This window comes from Canis aureus, chromosome 22, assembly GCF_053574225.1.
Source record: "Canis aureus isolate CA01 chromosome 22, VMU_Caureus_v.1.0, whole genome shotgun sequence".
Classification (NCBI taxonomy): domain Eukaryota; kingdom Metazoa; phylum Chordata; class Mammalia; order Carnivora; family Canidae; genus Canis; species Canis aureus.
The window spans coordinates 36268817-36280319 of record NC_135632.1 but is presented as its reverse complement, the minus strand read 5'-3'; the positions used below and the strand labels follow the sequence as shown (position 1 = coordinate 36280319).

At 40.1% G+C, this 11503-nt stretch overlaps 1 long non-coding RNA gene across 1 annotated transcript; it reads left to right on the top strand.

Moving 5' to 3' along the window:
- The first annotated feature begins 3749 nt into the window (after window positions 1-3749).
- On the top strand, window positions 3750-8337 carry LOC144294364 (uncharacterized). Its single transcript, XR_013361767.1, has 3 exons — window positions 3750-3854; window positions 4729-4786; window positions 8224-8337. It is a non-coding gene; the product is annotated as an uncharacterized LOC144294364 (long non-coding RNA).
- Window positions 8338-11503: the final 3166 nt, after the last annotated feature.

Below are 11503 nucleotides of genomic sequence, written 5' to 3'. Positions count from 1 at the left end.
CAAACAACAACCACTATTATCATTTTGGTGTATTTCCTTCCAGTTACAAAACACTTCTAATGAGATGGCTTCTTTCAAAAACAAAAACTGTTTCCTAAAGCTGTTTGACGGTTTTGAGAAGTGGATAGAGCTTTCAGTCTTGAAGAGCAATTGGTATTCATTTATTTTGTTTTTCAAAATCTGGTGAAGAATCATCCCTTTGATATGCAATCAGAGCAACAGGTAAAAAAAGGAAACATTAGACTGCCCAACTGGAGCCCGATAGACCTTTGTCAGCATTTAAAAGCTCCCCAGGCAGCCCCAGGCTTCTAAAGTGGAGATTGCCTGACTCCAGTATTGAAACTGGCTTCCTTCTTCCTAATCCTCACCAAAGACCATTACTCAGGATCACCTAGTCACTTCACTCAGCCTTCCACATTGGTTTTCCCATCTAGCCCCTTATCCCCAAGAGAAAAGAAACCACAGTCCCAACCTGAATTCATCACTTGAAATCTCCATGACAGGAAGTGCACTGTGACATGACAAGAAGTGCCAAGTGTCCTCCCCAAATCCAGATGACCTCAATACTCTGGGCCTTGCAATTTGAGAGTTACTGTCTTTAAGTCATTGAGAAGTCTAATCACTGGGTTCATCTCTATGATGCAAAGGAACTCAGACGCAGAGAAAGTGGCTGAGAGCCTTGTGAATTTGAATCATAACCCCATAGGGATGATTGGAGAGTGTTAGAAAATAAAATTAACCTCTTAAAATATTTTTTTAAGGAATTCAGAACATCATTACATCTTTGATCAAAACAGCCTTATGAGGTTGTTGAAAATGAGAACTGACATCTTTCACAAATGAGGAAATGGACATTTGTTGAGGTCCAGACATTAGACTAGAATTTGAAACATGGGATTTCTGAACTAATTAGGCAATGTATATTTGTTAATTACTTACTGTCAATAAATAGACTTTTAACAAGACAAAGCCATATTCCCTCTCTTCAAGTAATGTATAACTAGAAAGGAAACAAAAAATATTTAACACATACAATGTCACTAAAATTTGGTGTTTATCTAATTGCCAAGTGATTATTGCTAAGGACTTGCAGAGCTGGGTAAACACTGATTGCCAGGTAGGTTTTGGCACTGGTTAGGGTTTTGAAACTGGGCTCTGGATATGGGATGTAAGAATTTGTAATCTCCATTTGCTAATAGGAATAGAAAAAAAATGTCAAAGGAGCCCAATCCAATGTTTGCTGAGAGACTGAAAAACAGAGAGAGAGAGAGAGAGAGAGAAAGAAAGAGAGAGAGAAATGTCCTAAAGAGACAGTTTTTATAACATAGTACTTGGAGGGCTATTTGAAAGAGGAATTAAACTAATGTTATAAGGCTTCCTACCAAAAGGAGAATATTCCAGTGGAAGAAATTTTAGCTCTTCTGTAAGTATCGCACAAGAGATGGATCATCCTTAGAGATATTTCAGAAAGCATTCCCACAATGAGAGATAGTTTAGAGGAGATGACCCATCCTTTGTAAAGCTCACTAAGCATATAGTACATCGTGAAGTGTTGAGAATAACTAGGGAAGTACAATTAAAATCCATGATGCTGAGATGCAAAGAAAAGGAAAAGCTACCTGTTCGTGCCATTGGCACCCAAATCTGGACTTGGTTGCCTTTGTCCCAGGATACACAGAGTGATTTGCCATTTGTTGAAAACTTTCTCCTGTGATGGAAAAGTCAAAGACCCTACTTGGTCAACAGAAATACGCATAGAGGCAGCTGCTGGAAGACCTAGCCTTACCTCATGGTGTAACATGTAGTGACTGTATCTAAAGAATTCAAGAGATTTGTCACATAGTAGAATAGGAGATACTATTTCATGAAGTTATCTGATCTACAGGCCACTTTTCCAAGATAGTGAAATTCTTTTTTTTTTTTTTCAAGATTCCATTTAACTATTCATGAGAGTCACACAGAGAGAGAGGCAGAGACATAGGCAGAGGAAGAAGGAGGCTCCCTGAGGGGAGTCCAATGTGGTATTCGATCCTAGGACCCCGGGATCACTATCTGAGCCAAAGGCAGATGCCCAACCACTGAGCAACCCAGGTGCCCCAAGATAGTGAAATTCTGAAGCTATCACTAAATGGTCCTTCCATTTGTGCAACTCCTTAACAGAGAGTTTTGTGTAATGTCTGGTCCCCATGGTTCTTTATTAATCCACACAATTAGCAAAATTTATAGGACAATTACTTCATTCCAGGCTCTGTGCTATCATTAAAGATAGAAGGGAAAGTAAAAACGATTGGATCTTATGAAAATTATGATCAAGTCAGAAAGAGAGACAAACATTAATCAAAGAATCATATGATTGAATATATGAGTACGAATGTTCTAATTTTATTAGCGAAAATCAGAGGATACAAGGAACATGTATTTGACAAGTCTGACCAAACCTAAGATGATCAGGGAAGACTGCCCAGAGGCAGTGATATCCTGGCAACACAAAGCAACATGACATATCAATGCATTGTTGGGACTGAGAGGAGGGCCAGGTGGCTACAGAAAGGGTATTTAAAAAAAGGCAGCCTATGAGAGGTGAGGTTCTGGAGATTGGCAAGAGGCTATCAGTAGCCTTTTCACTTAAGCAAGAGAAGGAATTGCTAAGGAGATGATGGGCTGGGTAGGACGTGGTAGTGATGACAAAGGTCTGGACTGGAGAATTATTTAGATTATAAAATCAGCAGTCCTTAGTGATGTTTGAAACTTGAGAGTAGAGGGTATTAAGAATGACTCCCTGGGGTGCCTGGCTGGCTCAATCAGTAGAGCATGCAACTCTTGATCTTAGGGTTGTGAATTCAAGTCCCATTAGTGCTTAAAAGAAAAAAAATTTTAAAATGACTCTCTAACTTGTGATTATCCAACTGGAGAAATGGTGTTATAGTTCTCTAGGATGGGAAATTCTAAATAATCAGTTTAGGAGAGGATCATGAATGTGATCGGGACATATTGGCTTAGGGTTGCTTTGAGACATCTAAATGGAGATATGAGTTCATTGTTGGATACTTGTGTGAGTAGAATTCTTAGCCCATACATGAATTAAATATTGTTATCTTAAACCCTTCAAAATAGCTCAAATGATTAGGTCAAGAGAAACTCAGTCCAAACTCTTCCCCTGAAAAAACAACCAAATAGCGTGTAGTAATAGTTTGAAAGGTGCTGGGAAATCAGACTTCCTTCTAGAATTACATTCATTCATTTATTCATATGCATACATTCAAATATTATATATTAAATAAATAGATATTATAACTTTGACCTAATAGATATTACACAATTGACCTATAAAATCTATCTGGATCTTTGTTTTGGTGACTCATGTAAGTGTGTGTATGTGTGTGTGTAATTCTACTCACTGACATATGCACTCACAAAGCATCCTGAAATAAAGCATACTTAACACATTAATATTTGAACAAATACCTGTAAAAGTCGTAAGCCCTTGAAATCACTATATTTACTTAATAAGAAGAATCAATTCCAGAGCTTCAGATTCATCTGCTTGAATCATATTCTTTAACTTAGAAGTGAATATACAACGTAGTTAATGCTAGTTGTCCAAAAGTGTCCTCTCAGGACGTGGTATCAAACAGCCCCACTCAACAAAGCACTCGTGCACCCATTTCTATCAGGCCCCTATTTGCTAACAAACCCTGAATGGTTTTCATGGGTAACGGGTTGACATATCATCCTTGACACATGGCACGTAGGCCACATGCTTGACTCGGTCTTGCAGCCCTTCAGGCAATGAAGGATTGCAGACAGCCACAGCCATGCCCACAAAGCTGCGCAGGTGCCCTCTGGAACCAGCGGTAAGATTATTTGTGGATTTGGATTCCAAGGGCTCATAAAGCGGAGTTAAATATCATCACTGTACCAAAGTTTATAAACTTGTTAATGCACACACTGCTCATTGGTACCTGCAGATGAGCTAGCTGTGATTATTAACGTAGCATTTATGGAGGCAGATGGGGAAAGCATGCAGGAAAGATGAACAGTGTTCGGGTCTTAGAAAGGACACCATGTTTGTGTTGAGGCTCTCCATTTGACCAGGACTTTTTCATCCTAACACCAAAATACAGTGAAAGATGTTTTTAGATAGACCAGCTACATTTTGCCAGGATGGCTCTAAATATTAGGCTGTTTGTTTTTCGGTAATTTCTGAAAATTGGATGATCTAGGTATACATGCATGGTTTGCAAACTTTAACCCCAAGATACATGTGACACAATTGTCACAAGCCTTTGGAGAACTGCAGATTTGGAGGAAAAAATACCCTCATAATGCAAATGTTTTTAAGTATAACTATACACAACCTGTTCCCCTGCAAAGCCTGTACAGTGCAGGTTTACCCCAGAACCAGGGAGGGGGCTGTGGAGCTACAGAACTGAGGATGTTGGGGAAAGCTGGAAGTTTGGTTTCCATAAAAAAAGACCACTGAGCCATTTCTAAGGAGAAAGGTCTGGAAGAGCCAGGCAGGATTTTGAGGGAGAGAGAGACAGGGATGGAACAAGCTCCCCTAGAGACTGGGGGATCTTCAAGGAGAGAAACATCTCAAGAGATTTGTTATTTTGCCATGAGTTGCAGGGCAGATTTCTCACTTTGTTACCTCTTCTGGAGAATTCAGGAAACATGTTTTATTTAAGATTCTGGGGATAGCTATTTATATTTCTTTTGTTGAAACAGATTTGAGAGGGAATAAACGACCTCGGATCATTCCGAATGCAACTCCCATTCTTGGGAGGTAAGTGCAGCACTACAAAAACTTAAACTGCTACAACATTCCATAGTATATCAATAGCATTTGTTAGTTAGGGATACACAGAAGAGGGACGTCATTCCCACACTCCAGGGGTCTCTTCAGCTTTTGTCTCACTCAAGAAGGCAAATTAAAGTGTACGTGACTGAGAGAGATAAAAATCTAAAAAAAAAAAAAAAAAAAAACCCTGACTCTGCTCTCATTTATAAAAATTTTATTTACAGGGGTGCCTGGGTGGCTCAGTGGGTTGAGTGTCGGCTCAGGTCATGATCCTGGGGTCCTGGGACCAAGCCCCTGTCAAGCTTCCTGCTCAGTGGGGAGCCTGCTTCTCCCTCTACCCCTGCTCTTGCTCTCGCTCTCAAATAAATAAATAAAATCTTTAAAAATTTTTTAATTTACAAGTTTCTGTATTTTAACCACTTTGGGCAATATGTAAAGCAGTGTAGCATTGTTCTTTAGAATTGGGTTTGGGAGCCAGGTTGGTTGAGCCTGAATCCCCACCCAGCCCTTTCCAATATCAGCCTGATATTAGGCAGATAACCTCTCAGAGTCAACATTTCCTCATCTCTGAATTATTGTTGTGAAGTTTGAATAAAATCATGTATGTAATTACTGCTTAGCACTATATATGTGCACAGTAAAAATTAGCAAATTTTTGCTATAGTTATTTTTAGCAATAAGCAATGTGGAAAAAGTTTCACAACTGATAATAATAAGCCAGCAAGTCCTAATTGCTACTGTGGGTAGTCCTGGGGTTCTCCTAATTTTTTTTTAAATCAGGATTTAATTTTATTATTTCAGTTAGGACTTAATTTTAGTTTTATTATTTTATCACCAAGTGGAATTTATCATGCATCTATACCACTTTATCCCATGGTAAGTATTTTATAGTGTAAGCTGAATGAACATGTCTTTAGCCTTAGGAAAGTAGAAAAGAAAATAGGCATCTTAAAAAAAAAAAAAAAAAAAAAAAAAGGATGCCTGAGTAGCTCAGTGGTTGAGTCTCTGCCTTCAGCTCAGGTGGTGATCCGGGGGTCCTGGGATCCAGTCCCTCATCGGGCGCCCTGCAGGGAACCTGATTCTCCTGCCTGTGTCTCTACCTCCGTTTCTCTGTGACCTTCATGAATAAATAAATAAAATCTTTTTTAAAAAATGGGCAACACTGACCAAGATTAACATTTCTCAGAACATATATAATTTATGTGCTGATAAAAAGGAAGCTTTTTAAGCAAAATTAAAGAATAATAATGAAGAAACTGGACAGTGAGGTGTTCAATTGCAGAAATTATCAATTCTTTCTTGATCTTGGCTCCCGGGCATTCATTCCTGGAAGCACTACATGCCTATAAGAGCCTGCTATGTTCCAGGCACTGGTCTAGGTGCCTGAGCTACGGCCCCTAACAAAGCTGAGAAAGAGTCCAGCTTCATGCAGCTTACATCCTATTGAAGGCTGGATAGCATCGTTTTAATTGTAATGTATCAAAAATGGCACCATGAAGGAAGGTGGATCTGAGACTTGCCATCACTTAGGCTCCTTTCCAAGGCTGGTCCTCTAGAGGCTGAGGCTATTTATTTCTTCCTAGAATCGTGTCTTTAAGTGGGTAGCTCCCACCAGGAGACAAGGAAAACACAGGCAATTCTCGATCCTTAAAACACTTGGATTTCCCTTAGGAAAGGGACGCTGAATTAAAAATGCATCACAAGGGGGGGGGGGGTGGCGTGTCTGCCTGGGTGGCTCAGTCAGTTGAGTGGCTGACTCTTGATTTCAGGTCTGGTCATGAGCTCAGCCTTGCATCAGGCTCCGCACTCAGCTGGGAGGCAGCTTGAGGATTCTCTCTTCCTCTACTCCTCCCCCATCTCTCTATAAAATAAATAAATAAATCTTTTTAAAAAATGCATTACATCTTCCTATTGAAAATATAACTTCCTCATTGAACAATCACTTAACCATCTCTAGTTGATCTCTAGTATAAAATTTAAAGTAAGTTTCATCAAAATGAAAACTTCTATGCACTTTCACAAGCTTTCTCACAAATCTTCACCTCTTAGTTTAACCCGGTTTTCTGCATAATTGGTATAAAGAAATATACTCACGTTGAATTCTTTAACTAAAAAGTCTTATGTAACACATTTAAGATGCAGGCACCAATTCCCCTTATCAGCAATTTATCAGGGAATTATTCATCAGGGCTTGTCCTTGGATATGCTACCCATCTATCAAGTCACCATAAGTAGAAACTATGGAATCAGGGGCTCTTCACTAAAGACACTATGCTTCTGAAAAAGAAAAGAAATATATATATATATATATATATATATATATATATATATATAACACAAATGTAAGCCAAATTGAGAGAGAGAAAGAGAGAGAGAGAGACAGAGAATGAAGATCCTAATAGCTATATCTCAAGATTCTAACTTGAGAACTACTCAAAAAATGACACCACAGTGTAGATAGCATTAATGAAAATTAAATAGGTCTTCTTCCATGAACCAATCTTTCACATGGCCTAAACCAGTTTACAGGAAAGTAGACGTTTTACTAATGTGTTTTAGAACATTGAGGCAAAGGAAGGGTTAATAACAAGAAAAAATAAAAGCACAAACATAAATACCAAGCCTTCAGCATACCCCCAGAGGATGTTTAATTGTCAGACAAATAGTTCAGACCTTTTATGATAAATGTCAAATGTTTGATGCTTATAGAGGAATGAAGTAAAGTCAAGACGGAAATTTGAGCCTTGAATCAGTGTGTGAAAGCTAGGGCCACATTGCAAGGAGGTGGGTGCTGCACAAGAAGCCTGGTGAGCTCAGAGCCATGGTGTCTGGGTCACTGTGATCCTGGAGAAGTCATGGAATCCCCACTACTGGGGGAGCAGACCAGCTTCAAGGAGCACCCCTAGCTGTATGATTTTAAACCACTTCCCCCACCACCACCACCCTTAGTTTCTGAGTCATCATGAGCTATATTTAGAGAGTAGGCAAAACAGATTTCCTTTGCCTGATTTGTTCAGAAGCTGAGAATATCCAACCGAACACGAGTCCTTGTCAGTTGTACACATTCAGGCCCAACTCAAAGCTTAATTCCTCCATATAACTTTTCTTAACCAAGCTTATCCTCACTCTGGTGCCTCCATGTGGTTTCAGCAATTCTGCATGTTCTTTACATTGTATTTTCTATACAGTGATTATCATTCTTCTTGCATGCATTATTGAATGCTGTGTTTGGGTGACTGGATTATTGAACGGTCTAGTAGAAAAAACATAGGTACATATTAACAGTGTTAAATAATGCCATTTCTCTATGTTTCAATGTTTCATTATTAAACACTCAAAATTTTCAATTGAAAAAAAAAGAATTAAAGGTGTGGGCACCATAGTCGGACCTGGGTTTAACTCTCAGCTTTGTATCTTTCTAGCTGTGTGACCCTGGGCAAGTTACTTAATCTCTTTGATCTGTAGTATCTCAACCGGAAGAAGATTGTGAACAATGCTGACCTCATAGCAGTTTTTGAAGATTCCTTGAAATGCTGAGTATAAAATACCTGGCACAGAGGAGACACTATGTCGTTTTAAAAAGATGTATTTATTTATCTTAGAGAGGGGGAGGGGAGATGGAAAGGGAGAGGGAGTGGCAGAGGGAGGGAAGAGAGTATCTCAAAGTTTGCCTAACCAATGGAGCCACCCAGGCACCCCAAGGAGATTCTATTAATCTTAATTCTCTGTCTTTTTTTTTTTTTTTTTCAGGAGAAGTACCAGTCTTTTGGGGGAAGAGTGGTTGTTTTGTTTAACTCTCTCATAATTTCAAACATTTAGCACAGTTCTTTGCCTAGGGAAAGTATCCAATTCCCACTGACTGAAACAAATCTTTGATTTAGTAAAAAACGAAGAGAATTAAGGGTAAAACAAAAAGGAAAGAATGTTTGACACCAGATTTTGGTTCTCATTCTTGGCTAGCTGAGTAGGCTCTACCCTCTGGGAGAACCATCCTTAGAAGGATGGAATTGAACTAGAGCATAAGGTTGCAAACTGGTGGCCCTCAGACTATACTTGGCCTATAGACTTGTTTTGGTTGGTCCACAAAATATTCCTTTCTGAACCTTGACTTGTTTGCGAACATTAAAAAATTATGACATTTACCATGAAAATCAGATTGCTGAAATTTTATGGAAAGATCTGGCAACCTGGGTCCATGTTTCCACATGACAGCAGTGTAACAGAGTGGAGGTCAGCTCCCCCTATAGAGGTGGCACGTGCCAACCAGTTCACACAGTCCCCTTCTGGCTCATCACACTTGCTTGTGTTGCCTGCCTCATTCTGGAAACACAAGAGAAGATAAACTCCAGAATCCCTAGTTGTTCTCATTTTTGAAGCTGAGGGCATAACCGCTGGTAGAGCTAGCAATGATTTACAGGAACACTGGCTCCTGTCTTGGAAGGGCCCAAAGGCCTGGAGCTGGACCTTTTGCATCTCTCCATGGCCATACACTGAGCAGCAGCCTGGAGAACATGGAGGTTTATAACAGGGAAACTAGAAGAAGAAACCAAACTCATTAATTGTTCCCAGAGCATTTGATAAAATAACTGAAACTTCATTGCTTTCAGAGAATATTAAGGAGGAGACCCTAGTTTCCCTTCCAGAATCATCTCAGAATGATCCCTTTGGAACAGAAACCAGTGCTGTGCCAGAAAGTAAAGGAGGATATGATTTTAATGCAGAGCCATGGGGCCTTTGCCCTGCCTATCACTGTGAGGGAATTAATTCTTTGGACTCCCTAAGACCACGTGAGCCTCTTCAACCCCCAAACAATGTCCCATTGGTAAGACAAAGTTCGGAGTGAAAACTTGAAGACTGTAAGTTGACATTAGTTGCAGGCACCAGCAGCATCCCACAGCCACCTCTGGTAAACAGTGAGAGTGGGGCAGCTCAAAGGTTTCTTAGGAAAGATACATGCAGGTAGATACAACCAGGAACATACTGCTGCTTAACACTGTCCTGCTACTTAACCCACCCACAGCTGGTCTCTGACTCAGCTTTCTAACAGACCCAAAAGATTCCTCAAGAAATGGCACCTAAACCCTGTCTTCCAGGAGGTCCGTGCAAACAGCAAAGCAAAAGAACAGGTGTATCTGTGGCTTAAAAAGTTGGGGGGCAAGAGGGGGATGAAGGAGAGAAGCAATCTGCGTGTAATATGCTGTGGTAGTTAAATCGTTATCTTCTTTGAATTCTTTTAGAAATAAAATAAATATAAAAAGACAAGTAATTTTCTCACCTAATTTGCTTGTGGAGCTGATAATTAAGTGTTGTTGGTTGCATCACCAGAATGAATTTGTGCTACTTGCTGTAGTGTCTCTGCATATTTAAAGACGAAAATGTTCTTTCTGGTGCTTAGTAAAAATATCATTTTTATGAACCCTTCCCCCCCACACCCTGCCCCCCGCAGCTCTTGTAACCTCATTGCCATGTTTATGGAGCTGCAAGACTCCCTGTCTGAGATGTGGCAAAGATCAAGCTTACCCCCAGACACTCCTGCCAGGCTGCCTCTGCTTTACCTCTGAGAAGCAGGCCTGCACTCAGAGTTCTACAGAAATTCCAGATGCTTTCAGTCACCTTCTCCCCTGCATCTGTATGCTTTCTTCCTGGTGCCCCCTTACAGTTGAGAATATGGTAGGGAGGGAAAATTGCAAAATGGCTTAAAAAAAAAAAAACAAGCTTCGGATGCAGTCCCATTTTGGAAGGCTTATTAAACTCCTTCAGGCTCACTTTTTCCCCTCTCAAATGGAAGCCATAATGAAGTCATGAAGGTTATAATGATGAAATGACCTAATGCATGGACAGTCTTTAGCACATGCCTGGAGAATAGTAAGAGTTCCATACAGGGTAGATTTCATCCTTGTCATCATCACTATCTATTCTAGATGACTCCAAAGTGGTTGCATGTCAGAGTAGCCTGAGGAGTTTCTGAAAAAAACATATTCATGGGTTCCACACCCAAAACCTAATTAGAACTTGTAAGAGTGGTCCTAATGGTTTCTTCGAAGCTCCCTAAGTGAATAAATGCTCAACCAAGCCTGGGAACCACTAACCCAGGCCTGGCTTCACAGAACCTTCGAGACAGAGCATGTAGAGAGTGATAGCTCCAGGGGGAGTCAAGGTCAAAGACAGAGCAATGGCCCAACTGCTCCCCTGAGAATCATTTTATTTAGACTTTTTATTTTGTTTGTGTTCAGGAAAGGGTATTATCCCAACTGTCATTTGGTATAAGTCCCCTTTCTCCTCTCAGCTTTCTTTTTAATCTTATTAATTGGTGCCAAGGACACCCATTGCTAGAAGACTGGCAATGAGACCAGATCTGCTCATTCTTTGGATAGATACGACAGTGGAGAAAGCAGGATAAATACGAATGAAATCATTTTTTAATTTTAAGAAATGGGGAGACATTCGAATCCAGTTTTTCTAACTAGCATCTCCGGTCGAGCTTAGCTCCTATAAGGGTACTCACTAAATATTCTTTGTGTGATGTCCTCAGTTGAAATGATTAGCAAAACCCATTTGTCCCATGAGATGTGCTGGCCTTCTGCCAGCTGGGACAAGTAGGTGAAGGAGCAAAAAAGTTCTCTGTTCTAGCTGACTGTGCCAAAAACCAAGAGTTGTTTGGACTGTGGAATAGCAGTGTTTCCTCAGGCTTTCTTTCTTCTG